At 30.5% G+C, this 24,666-nt stretch overlaps 2 pseudogenes; one reads left to right on the top strand and one right to left on the bottom strand.

Annotated features, from left to right (window-relative positions):
• Positions 1-1,560: 1,560 nt before the first annotated feature.
• Positions 1,561-12,747, top strand: LOC149566844 (uncharacterized; annotated as a pseudogene).
• A 1,676-nt stretch (positions 12,748-14,423) lies between these two features.
• Positions 14,424-14,851, bottom strand: LOC149566843 (G-type lectin S-receptor-like serine/threonine-protein kinase SD2-2 pseudogene; annotated as a pseudogene).
• Between the last annotated feature and the right edge of the window lie 9,815 nt (positions 14,852-24,666).

Genomic DNA, 24,666 nt, shown 5'->3' with positions numbered 1-24,666 from the left:
TCTCCCTAATCCAACTCACCCAGTTTGATATCATTAGAGGAATGCCAATATAGGTCTCACATAGCATCGATTGGCTACAGTGACAAATAGGTGTTGGTATCTCCAGTTTTCAAACTTGACCTCTAGTTTCCAAACTTCAGCTTGCTGATTCATAAACCTTAAGCCTCCAAATGTGCAAACTCCTACCCTAAAACAAAAGCATCATTTTTAGATGTAATATACATGATGTTGTAATATATCAATGTTTGATATCTTAATATTTTTTTATCCATAATTATTTTCTATTAAATTTATGGGGAAATTTTAGGGTAAGAGCTCCTAAGTTCAATTCTCGGAATGCCCCAACATCTGAAATATTGAAAACAAAGTTCTCCATTTTCCTTTTAAGTTTTAAAATCATATTTACAAGATTATTTCAAGAGACTGTAACAATATTTCTTTTCCTTCTGTCATTTAAATATGATTCATGAACAAATATTTGAGTTGCAATAAGCCTCAAAGTTTATAATTGAGTAATGTATTGTAATATTTTTCTATATGAATGCATTCTCTGGCAATATATGCTTTCAAATATGTGGAGACCTCTTTTTTTTCTTTCCTAATGCAAAAAAAGTTTTTTTCCTTTCCAACCATTGCATTACTTGGGGAAAATTCTTCATTACTTGGAGAAAATTCTTCGACATTCATTCAATCACCATCTTTGTTGAAATAATAGTGTCATGATTGTTCATATACTAGTAATAACTATTCTTTTGTGATTGGTCATATACTATTAATAACTATTCTTATGTCGTCCAACATTTATATGCCAGTAATAACCATTCTTATGTAGCCCAATGATCATATTGTTAGTCTATTGTGTGTTTATGTTCTAGAAGATGTAACAACATTCTGAAAAGTGTTATTTCCATCTCTTTAAAAAGAATTTCTAGTTAGATGTCTTTCAAGGGTGTTATTGAAATTGTGTGAATTTCCTATATGATTTATTTAATTATTTTTGCACCAAGTTCTCACAAATACACTGTTTTGTTAAAATTTGTCAATCAAGCTTCAATGAAAGAATGGAAATTCTATTAAAATATAGAGAAATAATGCAAAATTTTAGGATATATTTGTTTTTGCTACATTTAGACTATCTAAGATGCTAGAGAGTAAGGACCACGATCCATGGTTGGTTATGTAGATCTACTCATACCAAAGACATCTCTACATGATTGTTTGGGGTTATACATATTGTGGATACTCATTGTTTGGAGATTTTATCATCAAGACTAAAAAACATCACAAATTGTAATCATACTTTGAATTCTGATTTTCTGATATGATATTGAGCAATTTGTCTATTTTTCTCTACTAATCAATCTTTAACTGTACATTTCAAACAAAATATTGCATGGAAGAAGATCATCTAAAATAGTTAATAAAGTTTAATCACTATTGACATCCATAAATTCTCTACTCAAAATACACATCTTGAATTTGGTGTAGTGGTCTAAGATATCTGAAAGGTATGAGCATTGTTTGTGCTGACTCAAAATGCATGTGTCTTTATGAGGTACAATGGAGCATAAATTTTTTGTTATCTCATTGAATAAACTTGAAATGGAAAAGGATATTGAGGAGCTCATTATTTTGTGAAATGTGTACTTCTATATAAGTAGAAGTGATTAGTTGTTCATCTTAGATGATTAGCTTTTATTTTAAACGTGCAAGTCTTATAGATCATATTCATAATGCTTTCTTTCTCTTTTACTATCAATAAATATATGGGATGGGTAAATTGAAATATTCTAGTTCTTTTTCTAATTCTTGAGGCCTATATGGTACTAGTAATCTTTATAAAGTCTTTCACAAGTACTAAATGCATTGGTCAATAAGTAATGCGATTGAAATTTTAAAATATTGGGCGTGGTAGTTTAGTGTTGGTGCTCACAAAATCCTTTATTTTTTTGACAGATAGATCTTTTCTGAGTTTGGTCCTATTAATGACATAGATATCATGAAAGATGAATAGAAATAGAAGAAAGGTGGGGCAACTTTTACTATTTTTAATAGTTTGATTCAAAAAAATGTTTCAAGGTTGATATTGTCTTTGTTAACTATTCAATTTTTTGTGTAGGATGTGCATTTGTTAACTAGACAAATAGATGTGGTAGCTATTAACAAATTACATGGAGCTTTCACAATGAAGGTAAACATTATGTTTTCAATTTCTAATATTTCCTTGAGTGGGTGCTTATTTTTTATATAGTTCTCAAATGTAAACTACATTTTAGCCTTATGAAAATGTATTGTTTTAGGGATGCGATCAACCTTTGATTGTATGGTTTGCAGAGCCTAAAAGACCAAAAGTTGGAGATGCAAGGTTCTAAATTATATTTATATTGTCAACTAAAACATGTTAAATCAATATGTATCTTGAAATACTAGTGTATTCACAACTTATTTCAAGTGTTAATTTTTGTGTTATATTGTCTAGAAATGGCCCTATATTTAGAGGACTAGGCTTTGGTTCTAAATAAAAGAGGCCATTTGGATCTAGGTAAGCCATTAGTAATTTAATGTGTTTTAATTTGAGGTTTCAAATAATGTATTTAGAATAATCATTTGTGCTTCTCATGTAGGCCTACTATGAGTGGTGGAGGCCACACAGGAGGATGAGGTGGACTTGGAAACTGGTGGCCCATGGGTGTAGTAAATATGAGAATACCGTCCCCACTAGTTGGATAACATCCATATGGCAAACCATCAACTCTAGTAGAAGATCATGACTTGTAGAAGGACATTCACCATTGGTAAGGCCATTCGAGTATTATTTTGTTGATTATATTATTTATATATTATAAACATTTGGGAGTTTCTAGTAATCATTGTTTAAAATAAACATCAAGTGTGATATATAGGTTGGATCGATCGGTGGCCCCCAAATTTCAATAAATGGCCCTATTGAAGGGCATCTTCATGTGTCTACTCTAATAGGAGGCTCTGTAAAGGTGACTACACCTTCTCCATAGTAGGTACTTTTTTTTTTCTTTTTTTTTTCTTTTTTGTATCAACCAATCAATATGATACGTTTTAATTTGATAAGTTCTGAAAAGGATTTACATTTTTTGGTTTCCTATAGAAATGGTTTTGACAGTATTTTGTTTATAAAATTTAGTGATGTGTTGGATGTTCTCCTTGATAGGGCTATAATTCATCTTCTTTGTAGCACCAAACTCAAGCTCAAGGTTGGTTACAACTAGTACAAAAAACACACCAAATGCAACAATAGTTATAGCTGCCATTCCAAAATCAACATCAATCCCCACAACCTCATTCATAGTTGCAAAAATCACAGCAATTATTGAATTTGTAGCAATATGGTCAACATGTGCAATCCTCTCAACTATATAGCCAACAACCAACACAATCTCAATTACAAATGCAGGCCCAACCATCTTTACAAAAATATCATCAATAGGTGCAACAACACCCACAATCACATGCCCAACAACCCGCACAATTTTTTTCACAATTGCAGGCCCAACATTATTTGCAATAGTATGGTAAATAATTGCAATCTTCATAGCAACATGTTCAAAAAACCCCATTTGGCCATGCATTAGCTTCATAACAACCATCTAAATATGGGCAGTTTCATATTTCTTAGTCTCTAATCTAGCCAAATGTTGCTTTCTCTCTTTGGCAGATTCCTCCCTAAGCTCAGCAACTATCACAACAATAGCTAGTGCAACAACTATTACAACAGTAGCCAGTGAAGCAACTATCACAACAATAACCCTCTAGTTAGCTATTACAATAGTAGGTGTTTCCTATGTAGAATAATGTTCAACCCCAAGACCTTTTGTTTCAATAGTATATCTAGCCACCTCTAGTACTAATACCTTTAGCACATGCCTCAACTCAATCCTAGCAACAACCACTCTTGATGCACCCTCAGCAAAAGCAAGTGCAAGATAAACATTGTTAATAAATATAATGACTCAATATAGTTGAGTGAATATGAAATATCTTAAGAATACATATTCATGTTTTTCATTTTTCAGGGTTATTATCAAGTGGCTCCAACACAATAAGCTAGATTGCAACAAGTCAGTAATGCATCTATGACTTAGTTGTTGATTTACTTAGGACTGTTAATGTGATATAATATTAACATTGTTATATGTTGTTGATAAAGCCATGCATATTCTTAGCATAGTCACAAAGAATTGTGATAACTAGCTCCACCAATGCACCTTCTATGTCTACTGGAACCAAGACTACTATAGTTGTCGCACCAATTAGTGCTCCTAGTTCTACACCATTGACTTGTGTCTGCACATGGCATACTTCTCCAGAGGGATAAAATTATTATTATAATAGTGTGTTAGGAAAAAGAAAGTTTTTAAGGAACATTCTTTTATTCAATCTTGTTAGCTTCACTTGAAACTTTGTGATTAATGTTAGACATTCATATTATGCAACTTTCTCAATAGAGGCCACTCTTTTCAGTTAAAATGCTATCATTTGAAAAAAAAATGATGTAGTTTCTTATGGTTTCCAATTTATGTTTCTTGCAACTAGTAGTCATGCTGAAAAAATTAAGCAACAAAAGAAACTACCACATCCTCAGCCAGAACTATAGCAACCTCATCAACAACAAAAGCCTCAAATGCTGCAACCCCAACAATAGCCTTAGATGCAATAGTCCAATGCACAACAACAACCACAACTTCAACAAACCCAACAACAACATCAACCTCAACTACAAAAACCTTAGTAACTTGTTCAACCTTAATTATCAACTATGAGTTTCCTTTTATATGATGTTCCATGTGGACCATAGTACTAAAATATAATAGTAATTTGGTACTTAAAACTTTGGTATAAATTTTTACTTAGACCTTGTGTTAACCAACAAAATAGAGGAACCAAGTTTTCAATAATGTATAAAACCCCTTTAGCCTCTCTGACATGGAATCTTACAAGTTGTCAACTCCAAAGGATGTGAGTGGAATTAGTTGTCCATTTTTTAAAGATAATTTATTTTAACAATAGAAATATACTTCATGCCCATGGAACACTTTGCATGCTTATTTGTGCTCGTTGATGTGGCTTCAAGGAAAATTTTGAATTTTTCTATATCAGTAATTATTGTTTTAGTGTTCTTGATACATTTTCACTTACTTCCTTTTGGCTACTATTACTTCTGAAAATAAACTTATTGTGCCTTGTCTATGCACAATGTCATGTGGGCTTAGTAGTCACCATTTTATTTTGAAATGAAAAAAAATTTATAATTAAAAAAATTAATATGTTCTTGCTTTAAAAAAGGGCATTTGTTTTGTGTAACTGCATGGAAGAAGGGTGGATGTAGAATCTGTAGCTTCAACTTCATGTTTGATGCATGACTTTAGTAATGTTACATCAAAATTTAAGGGAATACTTAAAATTATAAGTGGAAAAGAAATGCTTGTACCTGAATGCAAGCACTTGACTACATAGATATTGTAAACTAAACAATCTAATAAAAGTACAAATTCTAATGTACTCCTTGCAATACTTGATACAATGAAATATAGGATTGAAAACAATTTCAAGTCATCTAGCTCTGGAACTCTTAATGCTATACATAACCTATTATAACCAAATATACTACTAAATATGCTACTAAATGTACTCATACAATGCTACACACATTGTATGATTATTCTTCCAAGGGTATTGGCTCAATGGAAGAGCACTTGCTTTTACAGTAGGAAAATGGTGGTTTGATTCTATCATGCCCTATTACAACTAAATATACTACTAAATATGCTACTAAATATACTAATTATGTGACCAAATAGATCACTACATATAAAACTAAATACATGACAAAATCAACTTTCAAAATTATGACTAAATATGTGATTAAATATACTATTAATTATATGACTAAATGTGTGACTAAATCAATGATCGAAAACAATGATTTAAATTAGTCAAGTGATTAATAGTAGTTAATATCTAGTCATTTATAACACTACTAAGCAATTTTAGTCACTGATTTTGGTCTGTGACTAAAATATACTACTAAAAAATTAGTGAAGTGACTAATAGTAGTTAATAACTAGTCATTTATAACACTACTAAATATACTACTAAGCAATTTTAGTCACTGATTTATTAGTATATTTAGTAATGTTATAAATGACTAGTTATTAACTACTATTAGTCACTTGACTAATTTTTAGTAGTATATTTTAGTCATGGACTACTAAAATTGCTTAGTAGTATATTTAGTAGTGTTATAAATGACTAGTTATTAACTATTGTTAGTCACTTGACTGATTCTAATCACATATATACAATTTCTAGAGGTTTTTTTAGTCACATATTGTTGTGTTTGTACTAGTGCTACTTCCCCTACAAAGTGAAGAGAGAAAAGTGATCTTCTCATGGTTTGCTGACCTGAATTTGTTCCCTTATAGCATTTGGCTTCTCTTATTGTAGTATCCACCAATGCTAATTAGAGCTCCTTCACCAAGTATATCATATCTAGAAAACTGTAGATTTCCACTTGGTTCTTAGTGTCATTAGGCCAAATCTTACACCTCATAATTTGGGATGGAAAAGATTGGGGCATACATTGAAGTAATTATAGTACAACTATTGTATGCCTAGGAGACACTCTACTAAAGAAAATTTACACAACCACTTTATAGAAGATCAAAGTGAGAAGAGTGTTCAAGAAGACATTGGCAGTTTTGAGGAAGTGCACCAAAATATTATGGACCATAAATGCGACCATTTTTTATTTATTTTAAATTTATGTTTTAGAAATCCATTTTTCTCATTGCCCTTTTTCCCAACAACCAATAGGAGCTATGATAATTAATCTTTTGAATGTTAAAAAATAAACCATAATGTTTAAACTATACAACAAAATCAAGATGCCAAAATTTTTATTTTTTTTATTGGACGAAAGGAATATTACAATATTTTTAGTTGTACTCAATAATTATTCTTGCATAGAAACTAAAAATCAATATTGAACATCATATTATTGCACTGAAAATTATAACTCTTTAAATTATTAGTCTCTGCCTATTATATAGGTAGGGTACTAATGTTTCCAATAGCGTGCTCCAATTAATTTTTTTAGAAATACATATCTAATATTCTAAGGTTAGAAATGATTTATTTTTAAAATATTTTTATGTGCATTAAATTTTAAATTCTTATTGGTGACTACTCATTTTCCTAGGGGTTAAAATTATTTTTGTACTAAGAAAATCACTAGAAAATAACATCAACAATGTTCTCAAAGCATCTCCAAAGTTCTACATCCATGGGAGACTACTCAATGGCAACTCTATCATAAACTTTGGCTTCTATAGTAGAGCACACCTCCCTTACATGCTCTTCATGGTCTAGATCATCCATCCTCATCACACACCCTTACATATTAAAATAGTGGCAATCCACAGTGATGGAGGACTTGAGCCACAATTTCACTAATCTTCTAAAATAGCTATGGCTGAACAAAGTTTTGCACTGGCTATAGGAGGTATGGGAGAAAAAATTAAAAACCATATGAATCGAGAGAAAGAATAAATCAAAATGTCTTTATCTCTACATTCATAAATGAACAAACATTTCAAAACACAAATGAGAGAAATCTCTCCTCTGAAAAAATTATGAAGGAAAATTTTCCCCCCAATTCAAACATTCAACAATAGGAACCCTAAACTTGACCTTCGAGAAGGAGCTCTAACCAATTCACTTCTTCTCCTATAGCTTTGTCTCCCCCTAGCACTTTTCACCTCATCTTCAATTCATTTAGAGTATGCAAAAAGTCAGGTGTACAAGATGATTTAAAAAAATCTTTAACTACAAATTTACTTTTTCATAAAGGATGATTTTCTTGGGGAAGTTCAGTTACATGAAGTAAGTATAGTGAGTTTAGATTCGATCACATGCAGATGCCTTTTATACTGCTAGTTCAACTACTATCTAGCTAGTTTTTACAGAGACTGGATCTTTGTGAAGTTGTCTAGAAGAGAACTAGTGGTAAACAGATAAGATAGTTGAGCTTTTGCTTGAATGACATTATTATACAAAAACTTTTTAACACTATACCCACTTTAAATGTGGCAAGAAGATGAGTAGTCAGAGTTTTCTTGGTTGCAGTAGTTTGATTTATTCTCATGAAAGATGGATTCATGTTGAATTACTAGTGATGGATTCATGTTGAATCACTACTCATGGAACATGGGTAAATGAGTTTGACTCAAAATCACATAGCTAAATCTTGATAGCAATATCACACTTTTATAAGTCTATAAAAGAAGTAGGTTATTTTCCACCATCTCAGGTTTAATTGCTTCTCCCAATAGAAGCTCTAGATTTTATTAAGTTACATCAAAAAATAAGTCCCTATAAAAGTGATTTTGAAGATAAACTACTTTTTGTTTCTTTAAAAGATGTATACTACTCACTCTGTTGTGGTTGGTACTAGCCAAATAATTGAATAGTTCATTTTTGTAATGGGCTAATCATTGAAAACTTGAATTTTTTATTCAGATTTTCATTATTTCGAGTTCAAATTATGGATTTTTATCATGAATTTTAGAAAGAGTTTCTCCCTTCTAAATTTGTAGATATGAATTTTAAATTCTTGAAAATATCGCAATGCTAGAAATAATACTATGTTTGACAATTATTGGAACAATTTTTTTGCAACACATATATATTATTATTTTCCATTTTGTTTTTTTTGTTTGATTCAATATCTAGTAATATATAGTAATACTAGTGATTTGAAAGTTATTATTGTTTAATTTATTCCCCACAAGTTTATATATCATCTGCCTCTCCCTACAACCAGACAAGGTATGCTAATTCATGTGTGTATTTCTTATTCATCAGAATACTTTGAGTTTTTCTAAAGTTCAAAATGTGTTATGGTTCCTAAAATTGTTATCAATCTTTAATCTTTGCACCCAAAAAACATATAAATGAGACAAGAAAATCATAATCAATTTTCTTCCAGGTATAACACTTTTCTTTGTTTCAGAAACACACATCAATTTTTTTCATTTATAAAATATTGGATAGTAAAACCTACACCACAATAACAGTAGATAATTTCCAAGGAGGAGTTCACCAAACACCCTTCCAAACCAAATGGGATTTTTTTCTAAAAAATGACTTGTATGTTGAACCATAGTAAATGTATGGTCTTGCTAATCCAATATCATACAGAAAGGCATACACCTTTGCCAGACCAAACATTATAAGAAAATCATAGACCCTTAGCAGACTAAAATATACCTTAGATTAATCAGTCGAATGTTGCACCAACCATACCCAGAACAATGAATTCAAACAATCCAATGCTCCATGTGTTCCACATATCAAATAGACAAATAAACTTGAAATACAAAAAATAAACCCTACAAATTTTTTTTACCTCTTTTTCCTAGTTATAATCCCACACTGCAAAAAGGACTTAGCCATCTCAACTAATTCTTATTTGGAATAAAGGAAGCACAGAATATGGTGTCTTATTTCTCCTAATACTAAGAAAGAAATAACAAAACACAACTAAAGATGAATGAAAATCAATTATATATTCATTTGACTTTTTTATTTATTTAAATCCTTTCAAGTGTCTTTAAATTTTAGATTTTCTTTTTCTCTTACAATTTTGATGTACTTGACATACATATATGCATATTTATAATATTTTATATGTAATTCTCCATTATTTAGTCATAATTATTGTAAAGTTTAAGCAGTGAACTAGTGGATTTAGATTTCATCACTGTGTTGTTGGTTAAGGATGAAAAATTCCATTGAATTGTCAAAATGCTATTAATCATTAGTTCGCTAACCCACCTATGAAAATAAAAGAATAAAAAATCTAAGGAAGTATAGGTAGTAAAGTTTCCCCTATTAGCTTAAATTGAATTGTAAATTTTTTAAGAATATACACTACATAAAGACAATTGTCATGTCTTACATGTCTTCTTGTCCTTGCACAAGGTAGGGACTCAAGCTCTCCCAAAGCTCTTGTTGCTGTAAGATTTGAACAATCTTCATTTTTAGGGTCAAACTTATTGACCAATATCTCCTAATTATCACTATAACTCCTTAATTTTTGAATTTATTTATAGGTTTATATAACCCTTATGCTGGGTGCTAATAAAGTTAAAAGAGATTGTAAAGTGGCATACACAAAATCATAATTTTATTCAAATAGGAAAATATCAATTATAAGGAAAATAATTACTTAACAAAAGAAACTCTTCTCAAGTTCATTTTCTACAAGAATTTTTTTATGATAATTTTTTTAAAAATAAGAATTGTTAGAAACTTATTTGAATTATATGATATTTTTTAAATGTTAGAAACATTGCTGATTTAAAAAAAATCATATAAGTGCACTGATAAATATAAATCCTTATGATATTGCTATAAGAATTCAACAATCTTCATTTTTAAGGTCCCAATTATCATGATAACTACTTAATTTTCAAACATAACTTAATTTTGGAACCTATTTAAAGATATAAACCCATACGCTAGGTGCTAATAAAGTTCAAAGAGATTGTAAAGTGGCATACAAAAATCATAATTTTATTCAAATAGGACAATACCAATCATAATATTTTAGAAAGAGTTTTTCCATTGATATTGTTCTAATTGGTAACGTTATTGCCACTGTAGTTGTTTGTGTCGCCTAGCATTCCTACCCTAAGCGTGGATATGTTGCTCGATCATCAAATGTTTCAATTTTGAACTTGTTGATCCCTCTGGTTATGTGTGAAATATGTCCTATTTTGAACATCGAAATGAGTATTATATCTCTAAATTTTTGTGAGTTTCTGAATCTTCATGTCTCTGGCTTGTTCCCAGCTCCACAGAGCACTTGAAATTTTAAAAATGCAATTTCTGAGCCCCAAGTTATAGGAAGTTAATGGAGAGACTCAAAATATGTGTTTTCAAGTTTATCATTGATCATTAACCTCTCAAATAGGTTAATGATAACTTTCAAATCGTGCATTTTGGAGTAGGTTAATTAACCTCTCCAAAAACACATATCTATTAACCTTGTAAACAGGTTAGTGATAACTTTAAAATTGTGCATTTTGGAGTTGGTTAATTAACCTCTCCAAAAACACGTATTCCTTAACCTCTTTGAGATGATTATTAACCTATTTGAAACTTCTCTAACGTATTTGAAATTCCTCCATGAAAAATCAGACATGTAAATGGTTTTTTTTTTTTTTTTTTGAAAGGAGAGGTTAAAAGACCTGTAGGATGATCACATGAAAGTTATTAAAACTTTTGCAAAGGTGGATGTTTGAAGGAATAAAATGGAGTGAGTGGATCTGTCTAAGCATTATAATTATTGAAGCCCTCTCCCACCACATAAAAATGATAACCATGAACATGCACTGGATGGATATCTACCTAGAAAATATTCATTCCCTAGAACACCACCTTGGTAGCATCATTATAATTTAATACTTTCACCTTTGTGGTAGAAAAGGTGCCCAAAGGCTTTGGGGCACATTGCCAGTATAATCAAACACAAGTGGTTGGTTTGAGGGGAAGTCTGTAGTAAAGACATCATTAGTGTTGAAGTAATAGGATTCAAGTATGGAAATATCTGGCAGGACAAAAGATATGTTGTTCATACTAGCAATGACTCTTGTGTTATTAGGGCCACCATAGGTTGCACCGGTTGGACATGAAGCAAACTAAAACCCATAGTTATGAAGAGCCTCTCATTTACATGCTTTTCAACGTCCATCAGATACATGCACAAAGGGAAATTATTCACGTTTTGTAAGCTTATGGACTTGCATATTATGGATACCAATCATGTGCACCATTCTCTCTAAGGTGAAGATACCAAGGTGAATAAGCCTACAAGTTATTACCTGGCCTCATGTTAGTAGGATAAAGACATTTTAAAGAAGCATAAACTTGCAGATATACAGGAATAAATTTGCCAGTTATGGGACCCCAGCTTTACGAAGAGATTGGAACATGAGGGAACCCGATATGTGCAAGCCATCTCAAGTTTTATGATGTGCAGAAAGTGGGGAGAATACAATGTTCTTCAAAGAAAAGTAGGAATACATATTGCAAATAAAAAGCAATTGGCAAGGAGCAATGCTAGACTAGATCACTTTGACAATAGTTGTGGATATTTTCTTGCGCGAATTGGGTGGTTGTGCTATTAGAATTGGATTTGAGGGCAATGTCTATGTGGAGAGTGTGCTTATAGATATGTATGCCAAATTGGGTTGCATGGAAAATGCATACAAAATGTTCAATATGATGCCTCAACCAAGTACCGTGTCTTTTAACACATTGGTGGATGGTTATGCAAGATACCATAGCATAGAATTTTCTCATCAATTATTTGATAAAATGCCAGAGAGAGATCATATATCTTGGACGACAATGATTACAAGATATGCACAACTTGGGTTAGCAGACAATGCACTTCAACTCTTCGCAAAAAAAATGAAGGAGGCTAGTTTGAAAGCTGACCAGTTTATGTTTGGCTATATTCTTCATGCATGTGGTAGTATTTTGGATTTGAAACTAGGTAAGCAGGTCCATATGCAAGCCATTGCAACTGCATTTGAATTAGATGTCTTTGTAAGAAGTGCTCTGGTAGACATCTATGGAAAATGCAAAAGCATAGAGGATGGACAACAATTGTTTGATGGAATGCCTGAGCGTAATGTAATTTAATGGAATACAATCATTATAGGATATGCCCAAAGTGGGTATGGTGAGGATGCCTTGAATTTTTTTATCCAAATGCTTAGAATGGGGTTGAAACTTGACAAATTTACAATTTTTAGTACATGCGCAAACCTTGATGAAGAGGGTAGACAGATTCATCTATACATCATCACAACTGGATTGGAATCATGTGTGCTAGATATGGTCAGCATGGCTTGTTGTAGAGTAGGCCTAGTGGATGAGGGTCATACACATTTTGATTCAATGAAGGAAATTCATTGTATAGAACCAACCGTGGAGCATTATGCTTGTATGATTGACCTTTTAGGTCGCATTGGACGCTTGGAAGAGGTAGAGAAGTTTATTGATGAAATGCAATATGAACTTGATGTTGCTGGATGGGGTACTTTGCTTGGTGTTTGCAGAATTCATGGCAACATATCGCTAGGGAAGCATGTAACAAAACATCTTTTTGATTTGGAAGCCCATGCAGGAAGCAAATGCCATTGACCTTTTGCCAATATTATTTTAGAAAATGGTGGAAACTTTACTTCAATAGAAGATCCAGCTCTTGGACAATGATAATAGGTCAAATGGTTGCAGCACAATATCTAGAGTTATTTAAAGAGTTGATAGTCCTCTTTTGTGATCAGTGCGGGTGTCAGTATCACATGGGATGCTCATATGAGAGAGGGATGCCCAAAATTAAACTCTTGCCCCAAAAGCAATTGGTTTTTTTAGTAATAAATGTTCAGAGTCAATAGAGCATCAATAGGTGGATATGATAATGGCTCATCAAAATCAGTCTCAAAGGATTGAAAATTCTATAAATGGGAAGACAAGGTTGTAGTATCACTATCTAGACTACAGTTAGTGCATGAGCAATTGATGTTGTGAATGATTGTTTCTTTGTCAATACTCAAAGTGTCAAACTTGGCGATGATCATGAAGAAGAGTCTATATCAAATAACTCAACAAGTTGATGATTAAACCTTTTAAAGACATGTTCCAAGCCATACAATTCAATTAGTGGTCATTGTCATTTAAGGTTAATTTTGTTGAGGTTAATTAACCTCACCCAAATCACGTATTAGTTACTAACCATAGAGGGGTAGTTATTAACCTATGTGTCTATATAACGGCTCTTTTGGGCTTTGTAAAGGCGACTTTTGGGGTTTTAAAAATAAGGGAACACTATGCTGAAATTTTGATTAAGAGATAAATTTTGGAAAGTATGTACACTTTTTATCTCTGAAATTGAAAAATCTCTATTATCTTCTTGGTGCAAGGAAATGAAATGAGATGTGCTTTGGGTTTCTTATTCTAAAACCAAAATTGTTATATGTTCTAGTAGAAATTTTCATGGTATTGTACGAGTGTTTATGAATAATGAATATGCTTGGTAATACTGGTTGCTTTCAAGCGTAGTTCTTGATCACCTTTGTTATCTTTCTTGTTTACTCAAGAAGGTTGTAAGGGCGTGTGGTGCATTTGTCCTGAACGGCTTTCTCTTGATCTTTGAAGTTTTAGATTCTTTATTCGAAAAAACCTTTAAAAATCATATCATACGAGGAAGCTGCCCCTCTAAACGCAAAGGAAGGCCGCATACCAATGGCTTATCCAACTGTTGTGAACAGTTTGCCACACACTCCGTTGGGCAAGTTCTACTGTGACCAATCTGTTTACCAACAAGATATTGGAATTTGTGGAGGTTGAGGCTTCATGTTCCCTTCCAGCATCTGCACCACTTGCCCCATACTTGGCCTCAGCTCCTCGTTCTCCTGAATGCATAACAATAGTATGATACTATGATGCATGCTCTTCTTACCTCTTCCACATCTGCCTCCTCTGCAACATCCTCCTCTACAATATTAATTGTGTTCCCCTGGTAAACTTGGGTTGCAGCCCATGAAGGAAAGTAAATATCACTTGAATCTTGGACGTTCAAGCTGTCTACATTTCTTAGCCCAGAAATGATTTCCAAAAGGGTCATACCAAAACTGTAGACATCTACCTTCGTAGAGATGGGAAGACCATAGATCCATTCTGGAGCTAAGTATCCTCTCATTCCTCTCGTAGTCGTCAGTACGCGGCTCAAATCTCTACCCATCAGCTTTGCCAGTCAATAATCGGCTAATTTGGGTGACATATTACTGTCTAGCAGAATGTTTTCGGGCTTCACATCGCCGTGAATGATGCAATCTCTACATTCTTCATGAAGATACGGCAACCCTCTCGCAGTGCCTAATGCAATTTCCAATCGCATCTTCCAGTGGAGTAATCTGCGTTCACCTTCGGAATGACTTCTGAATTGGTCATGTAATCATAAACCAATAGCCGTCTCGTTCCATCTACACAAAACCCTTAAAGCCAATAGCCGTCATGTTTCTGAGAGAACTGATTTCTGCTCGGAATTGCTTCTCATCTCGTCTCGAGCCCTCCATTTTCTTAACGGCCACAAGCGTACCATCTTGTAGAGATCCCTTGAACACGGAGCCGAATCCTTCGCTCCCCAACTTTGACTTAAATTGTTCATCGCGATCTTCAACTCCTTGTAACTAAACATTCTCAGGAAAGAATCTCGGGTATCCGCAGGCGACCTCCTCAACCGCAGCCGATGCCTCCGTCAAATTACAATTCAACAGATACCCAGAGCAAAGGTGAGTGCACCGATAATACCAAACACTATACCGACTCTACTTGAGGCAGAAATTCTGGCAATCTTTCTTTGTGGATGTCGGGTGCGAGGCTGCCAAATCATCAGGCAAAGTGACACCAAGGTCAGTGAATCCGTCAGTGCTACCATTAGTGGCATCACATTTTAATGGACTCTTCTAAACACAACTAATGGAAGCCCAGTCTTGCGAGAGCCAGGCGCGATTGTCTATTGGTTCAAAGCCTTCCCCGCAGTTGCAGAGCTGAAGATTACTGGAGTCGCAGGTTCCGTAGGCACCACAGGGACCATACACGTCGCATCGATCTCTGGGAACCTAACTTACTACTAAAAAAACAGACAGAATGTTATTTCTGAGAACCTATCGAGTTAATTAAAAATATTTAAAATCATTGAAAATAAATGAAGACAATAGTGTGGTGGGACTTTCTGGTCATTCTAATTTGAGGATATTTGTCTAAAAGAACTTGCTTCAAGGAAACTGAGATCTTTTCGATCAAGCATGGAAAATTCAAATTTTCATAAGTATTCTTATTGATGTGAGTGTCCTACATTCTTGATGATCTTCCAGAACAATTTCTTCTGAAATATATTTCACACTGCAATACCAAAATGAATATAAGAACATCATTAAACATCTCAATTCCAGAAACATCTATTGACTATGTATTCCATAAATATTAACAAGAGCTTACTTTCTACCAATAACTATCAAATTGTAGCCTGTGAGAATAAGCCTGGTTTCATCACCAGCCAACATTGCAATAGGCCTAAGTGAAAGTATTTTAGGAACATCCATTAACCTGCAAGGTTCACACAACTAGATCTTGCCTATAGTGACATATTAATTAGAGATGAGAAATGATCATTATTACAAGTATTGCCAATGACAAAACTAATTTGAGGAATCTTTGCCAGAAAGATCAAATGCATACCATTGTTTCACGAGATCGATTTTAGTTTATTTTAAACTATTAGTCGACCCATTTTCTAGAAATTATTATTACAATCCTTAAAAAGCAACAATTTCATACATTCTTGAAAGTCTCGTCTCAACTGCAATATAAATAGCCACTCTCCCTCAAATTAGCAATACACTAAAAAATATGGAATTTTAATTACTTCAAATATAGCATGGATGCAAATACAACAAGTATCACAAAACTAAGGCTTATATTATGGCTTGTGAGACAACCACTCAAATATCTGCTTCACACAACAACAACAAAAAGGATATTGATATAGTCTCGATTATAAGATGGAAAGAGATAGACAAGGAAAGGTGATTTAGTTTAAAAGGGATCTTTGATCAACAACTTCACCACATCACAATGCTTATCTGAGTTTGCAACATATAAGGAAAAATCACTTGGATCTTTGCCAAAAACCTTGAAAATAATCCTAATTGTTCATTTCTCAATATTAAACAAAAGACATAGAACTTAAGAAATGCATTTAAGTTCACCTAACCATGAGGCACTCTCTTTAAAATCATTATCATTATGTTCAAAATTATTTTATATCATCTTCAGCATTATCATATTTCAAATTCTCTAATGCATTCTCTAATTTTAAAACTTCTTAAAAACCCCAATTACAGAAAAAGCTTATGCAACTAAAATGTGTGGAAAGTTACCAAAATACTTTAGATGCTTCCTTAAGTGTAATTTATAAGAATAATCTATTAATTACAATTTTCATAAATCTAAGAGCATGTCCCCATATGACTGCTTAGCTTATTTTTGCTACTAGCAAATGCTCATTATTTTGTTGCACAATTTGTGAAGCTAGTGGCCCCATGGATTATAATATTTGTTGCATAATTTTAAGCATGTTGTAAATATTATTTTTAAATCAATTTTTAATTATTTCTCTTGAAAATAATTTGAAAACTAAAATATAGGCAAATAAAAAGGGTATGAAAAAAATGTAGTGAAGACATGTGTCACTTTTTTCAATAAGGAACCACTGCTTATTTCTAGGCCCCCCTCTTTTCCCACAAGTTATTTTCATTTGCTAAAAAATAGCTACTCTACAAAAGTAGGAAAATTTTCTTATTTTTCCTTTTTCTACAATTCTTATTTTGCATGGGAACACTTTACTTCTTAAATTTAAGTTATAGTATGGGGACATGGAGTTAGTTACTAGAAAAACAAAAAAATAGTTAAAAAAGTTGACAACTATCTAGTGAAGCTAACAACTATCGATCAATAAAATGTTATTTTGGAAGTAAAAATCCCACATATGAGCCCATCTTAATTACCTATCAACCCTGATAAATAAAAATCAAATTGCCACATACTTGTAGCTTAAATATAGACACAAAGTTTAACTATTGATAATGACAACCCATACATAAATAAAGCTCTTGAAGATAAGAGAATAATTGCAATTTTCAAAATTAGAGTTTCTTTTTTGTGAATACATATAATTTAATTTTAATTATAGACAATAAAATAAAATTTGATACCATAGAAATAATTTTTCTTGGACATGGTTGAATTGATTTTATTCTATAATGTTGAAATTATAATTTTTTATGTTCATTTATAAAATATAGCATTTGAAGATATTATTTATTTTTTTGATTGTCACAAATAATATCACTATAAATATTAGAATTTATACATAATTATTTAGAATAGATATTAAAAACTGATTTAATTATAAAAAATATTTCTTAAATAATATTAAAATAAATTTTCTTTAAAAATATACAAATAATTTTATATTTATATTAGTTTTCTATCAAATATAAAAGTAATAGTAATTATTTTTAAAAATTTAATTAATTAAAATTCAAAAAATATTTATATTCAGTGTAGTTGACTACTATTGTCTATTGTAAGAAAAAATAATATGTTGATACTTTATGGTGCCTATTCTACATGAATATCAAATTGAAGTAATTAATAGTAATTTATGGTGAAATAGCAATTTAGCTTATCGGCTTACTGGCTAGCAGTCACAAACTTATGTGCATGCAACCATGAGCTGATAGGAATATTAATTTTCCAAGAAAGTATAGTAATTTGCATAGAAGAAAATAAAAATGCATCATTAAAGTTGAGAAGTAAGAAAGGTCAAAAAATGATAGTTTAAAATCAACTAAAGGAAACTTTTGATTATATTTTATAGAGATTAAAAAAAATCTATTAAAGAATAATTTAGATTTTAGATTTGGAAGTTTTGAGAATTTTTTTAAAAACAATTATCTACAAGATTTGTAATATATAAATAACAAATTCATTTAAACTTATAAAATATGCTACAAAATGAATCATCACTTTTTAGAAACAATTGAGTGTTGATTAGTCAAGGAAAATAAAGAATGATTTTGCAGATAAAGTAGCATTATTTATCTTCATATAAAAGTTATCTAATTAAAAAAAAAGTTTAAACCATAATATTAATGAAACATTAATTAATCTTTCAATTTTTTATTAATTTTACACATGTACATGTAACATAACAATATTTACCCATTAAATTAATAGAATAAAATGTTAAAACAATCATTTAGTTATCCCTTGTACAATTGATGGTAATTGATAATATGATAGTAATATTATTTTTATTAGGAAAAGACATAATCAATTATAAACTTAAATGGACAAGAAACAGAAATCAATATCCAATCAACAATGTTTTGTTTCGCTCTTTTTACTTTTTAATTTACTTTTGTCTTCTATTATTTTTATTTTTGAATGCTAGTTTTACTTTCTAAAGTCTAATTTTGTAAATTAATATTATTAAAAATTATCAATATTATATGTAAACAATATAAAAATTAGAAATGTAAAAAATGTAATACTTAATTATAAATGAGTTCAATATGCTTTATAATTAATTTAGTAAAATTTTGATATCATTAAAATTAGAAACATTTATATATGAAGATATATACTATTTTAAATTATTAATTGTTAAGAAGTTATTAAACTTTATAACTTTTAAACTTAAAATTCAACTTCTTAATATAATTAAATAAACCTAAAGAAGTCAAGAAATATTGATGTAATTTAATAATAGAAAAAATCTATTTTATTAATGTAATTCATAAGGCTCCATCTTTTTACCAATAAAAATAATATAAAAATTTATAATAGAAAAAATAAAAGAAAATTGTATCTATTGGACACTTTTTTTAATAACTCTAAATTCTTATCTTAAAACACATACTAAATTAAATATAATTTGAGTTTAATTCTATAAAATGGATATGCTTTTAATACAAATGTGAAAAAAATTCCATCATAGCTAAATTCAAAATTACATACTTCCAATTAAAATTCCTATACAAATTAAATCAATGGATCTCAAGAAAATACATCTCAAAACAAAATATAATTTTTTATAGAGCAAAATATTAAATAGCACAACAAGATCAATAATATAAAAATAGAGCAATCAATAAAGTGGAAGAAGAATTAAGAAACTAAAATGAAATATCTAAATTTACAAACTTTGTAATAAATATATTAACACAAGATGATAATTACAACTTCATGACATCAATAATGGCCACAATCTAACCAAGGACCAACCATCAAAATTTTTAGATTATGTAGATTTACGATCACCTTTCAAAAGTGATCTACCAAATATGATCTCCTCTATTCATTCAATTTTTGTCTTTGATATATGCAAGAACACATCAGATAGAAGAAGAAAACAATGAAAAGTATAGAACAAAAGATCTTACAAGAGTTCATATTTAGTCTCTATTGCTTCATGCGCAATCTAGCTCTCCAAAAACTCTTTAAAATCCCATACATTTGGTCAAAATAATAAGATGATGAATGTGATCCATATGGTTGTATTTATATATTTTTTATTTGTCCAAGGTTGTGATCTTTTATTTGAAAGCTTAATTTATTTCTAATTTTCAATAAGATAAAAAATTTAAACTAAGATAATTATAAAAAAGAAAAGTGACTTACTATTTCAACAATTATTAGTGCTAATTTTCATTCAAAAAAGAGGAAAGAAAAATTTAAGCATTTTGCAATGCTAGAAAAGAAACCATGCAAAAAAAATTGCCTACAACTTTTTTGTCAAAAAACTAAATTTCTAGAAGCAAAGCTCCCATGCAAAGCCTATTGGCTTTTTTTTTTAAAAAAAAAGTCAAACTTATTATTTTTTCAGATTTGTGAAAATATTATTTAAAAAAAAAAAATTGTTTCTCGTTACAAAATATGCAGATCATGAAGAACAAATATTGAAATTTTTAGAAAAATCCATTGTGTTTTAAATTTCTTGAAATTTGGTCAACTTTACATTTTTTCTATAGCTTAGCAATGCCCATTAAATTCAATGACTGCCAAATTTTTGAAGTTCAAATTATGTTGTAGCTAATATTTTCCCTCTTGCTTTTCTTGTGGAAATGGTCACACTATCTCTCAATTTTCCATGCAATGGTCACACTACATTTTTATAAATATCACAAATGTTTTTGCTATTCAAAGTCAAACTAAAAGTGTGAATCTCTATTTGAACCCATATTCATTTGGTTGAAAGTTTATTCATAGAAACTAAATAACAACCAAAAGAAACAATGTAACATCTATTAAACAAATTAAAGTATATTTCTCTATTAATCTCATTTTGTGGACATTTAACAATTCAACATTCATTCTTCAAATTTAGTCATCATCATGAATCATATCAAAGTAAGACATTATCAGCAATTGTTTTGAACCTATGAAAGAAGGGCTTGCAATTGTGCCAATTTTTTCTTGAGAGAATAGATTTGGTGATTCTAATTTAAAGCCTAAAGAAATGACTATTTTCTTATAATAGACAAGAGTCGAAAAAGATTAATTCTATCCAATGCATTTACACAACTAAAATATTCCTTGACATTTCCTTTATTTCAATTAATAATTAACCATTTTTATAAAAGTATAATAATAGCATAGTAATGAAAATGAGCACAAACCTTATAAGGTTTGTAACATATTAACATATGGGAGAAGATGATTCTACTTATTTCAAGAAAACTTGCCTAGATTTATATGTCAAATTTGGGTGATATGTTTATTAAAATTTGGATGCATCTTCTTTTTCATTTCCTAATAGGTTATATTTCAATTTTTGTAAGAGCCTACTTGAGATATAAATCTTAAGCTAGGTTTTAATTACTAGCAACAAAATGGCTTATGTAGGGCTAATACATATATTATAAGGGTTAAAAGGCTTTTCTTTGAAGTGTTAACTATTGTAGTAGCTCATTAGGACTAGTTGACTCCTCATATGCATGGAGTCATGTTTTCAAATTTGATGAATTTAAAAATAGATTCTAAAAACTTATTATAATCAATGAAGGGAAAGAAAAATATATACAATACTTCAGAGTAGTTATAATGTAATTGTGAAAATGGGTAGGATAATTAGTTACAAAATAACTATAATAGTTATGACAACATTGCACTTCTTTATCACATTATTCTAATAAATGTATGTAAGGGACCTTCCTTGAGGTTTGTGTCACAAAATCCATTTTTTACATAGATTAATACATATTTTTAAGAAGGTTTCTCCCAAAAAAAAAAAAATTATATAATTCAAAAGAAGGTCAATGAGGTTCTCTCTTCACTCTATAAAAATGTCTAGCATCATATCATGTTCCTAATTTTTTTCTTTCCTAAACTCTAAAATTATATAATTTTTAACTATTTGAAAAATATACCTAAGAGATATAATACAGCTCTATCATTGTCGAATGACTGCAAAAAGCTACAATTTTTAATCATATACTCCTAATCTTGTTACTCAAACATTCATATCCTAGTCAACTCCAAATATTAAACTTTTCTTCAAAATTAGCCTTTACAATATATGCACTCTTAAAAAACCATTAGTATCCAAAATTTAATATAAAGAAAAATAAGAAACTTGACCCAAAAATGCTTCTCGTGATGATCACCATTTCAAAGAAAGAAGTTAACTTGACATGGTAGAAATTATTGCATCCTCGAGTGGCACCAACCTCCAAATGTAAATGCTCAAAGTAGAAATTTGTCATTATCTACTATTTTGTCATTATCCTTAACACAAGGTAAGTTTATGATGGCACAATTACTTGACTTTAGTTGACTTGCTAACAATTAGGAGTAGATATGGTATTTATTTGCAATCTTTGTAGGAGTTAGTTAAGGAGGTAATTTTTATATTTTTATTGATCTCATATTTAAATCCTTGTAAAAGCTGATAGGGTTTATTTTTCTTGATTTCTTTTTTTTTTGAATTACTTTTAGTTAGCAATATTTACTAGAGTTGATTGGGGTTTTTGAATAATAGATAGGAGATTTGTTCGCATAGAAGTTAGGTAGATTTTTTTTCTCTTAGGAAGTAATGACCAAAATAAATAATGGAAATATAGAATGATTTTTAGATCTTCTTATATTTGTGTGCAATCATGTTTATGAATAAACATTGAAGAGGATTTTTTTAATTTTAGGGTCAAGGGGTCATCTACATCTTTTTTGTATGAGAATAGTTAATAATGGCCCATAGAGGAATTTGTATGTTAGGGGAAGGAGAGGAAAGAAAAATGTTATTCTTTGAAGGAATAATAGTCATGATTGAATTAGGAGAATAAAATTAATTGAGAATAGGTTGCACTTGGATTATTATGAAGAAGAACTAGAGCTTATAGAAAATTAACCTAGGGTAGAAAACCCTATGGAGAGGCTCATTGAAGATATAACTAAACAAGGCTCTAGGGTGAAATTTAATGCTTCTTAATTTAATGTGCTAGACTTATTTTTACACTATATTCAAAAATTGGAGTGGTATTTTGATATGGAAAATATTGAGGATGATGATCATAAAAGAGTAAAAATTAAAAATTCCTAGTTGAAATCGCATAATTCTCTATGGAGCGAAACATGTGGAGTTGAAAAATAAGAAGAAAAGTGAAGACAAAGTGGGGTTGTGGTCCAAGATTTTAAGATATCCATGAACTTAAATCACTATCAACAAAATTTGAACTCACATTAATTTATAATCTAATAAAAAGTTTCGTGGGTTTGAGCTTTTACCTAACTATTTATTAGCCTCCAATTTCAAACAGACATTCAATAGGAAAAAGACCAATATTCAATCATGTATTTCAATAGATTAAGGTTTTAGATGCAAGATGAGATTACCTTACTCAAGTTACCTACTTTGGATGAGGTATATGGGTACACCTTAAAAGTTGAAGAGAAATTAAATTGAAAATACAAGATATAAAATTAGAGAAGTGATCTAATAACCTAGATTAAGGAAAATATAGTTTGTCAAAAGCTCAAAAATGAGAAGAACTTGAGAAAAATGTAAATACTAAATTTTGAGAAAATGGAGGATTTATAGGTAGGGCAAGAGAATTAAAAGATTGAGGACTGGAAACACCTAAAATGATTCACTTTTAGTGAAGCCCATAAAGCTTAGGATTTTCCATTACATCCTAAAGTTTAAAATCAAGCCATATTTATAGAGAAAGAAATTAAAGTTGTCAAACTAAAAGATGAAATTAGATAGAACCTAGTTATTTGAAAAACCTTGATAGCTAGAAAAAAATGAACAATAAATGAGGACTAGAGGAGAAAAAATATCTTTTGAAGTAGATGCAAGTGTCAAGGAAATGTATGTAAAGTGATCATAGATGACAATTCAAAGGATAATCTAGTAAGTACTAAAATGGTTTGAAAGTAAACTAGTTTTTGAACCCCCAAAACTAAACCATATAAGATCCCTTAGCTGATGAATGATCAAAGTGTCTTAGTTAATAAATCTTTTTGTGTGATTTTTAAGATTGGGTCCTATGAAGATAAGGTACAATGTGATGTAGAAACTATGGATGCTTCTCATTTATGAGAAACATGTGGTTCACCATGATAGAGAAAATATCTTTGTTATGCAATGCGAGGTTGAAAATCATTTTGAAGCCTTTTAAAGAAGAAGAATGAACTAGAATGGAGGCACTATCATTATTGAGAATGATTTGGAAAGAGTTTCTTAAGGAAACTAAGAATGAGATTTTTGATCTATTATACCATAAAGGTAAAGAGAAATATTATTAAAAAAATCCTAATAGAAGTGTAAAAATTATTAAGCCAATAGTTTGACTTGACGCCAAATAATATAACTTGTGTGATACCTCCTCCTAGGATCGTCACACATTAAATTTATCTTATTTTAGGTACTACACATCTGAAAAAGGTTGTATATAGATTGAATCCTCTACAAGATGAAGAAATTAGAGA

This window comes from Cupressus sempervirens, chromosome 3 (genome assembly GCF_028749045.1).
Source record: "Cupressus sempervirens isolate cs-2001-9-10 chromosome 3, ASM2874904v1, whole genome shotgun sequence".
Lineage (NCBI taxonomy): Eukaryota > Viridiplantae > Streptophyta > Pinopsida > Cupressales > Cupressaceae > Cupressus > Cupressus sempervirens.
Note: the sequence above shows the minus strand (reverse complement) of the source record. Positions and strands in the feature narration are given on the sequence as shown.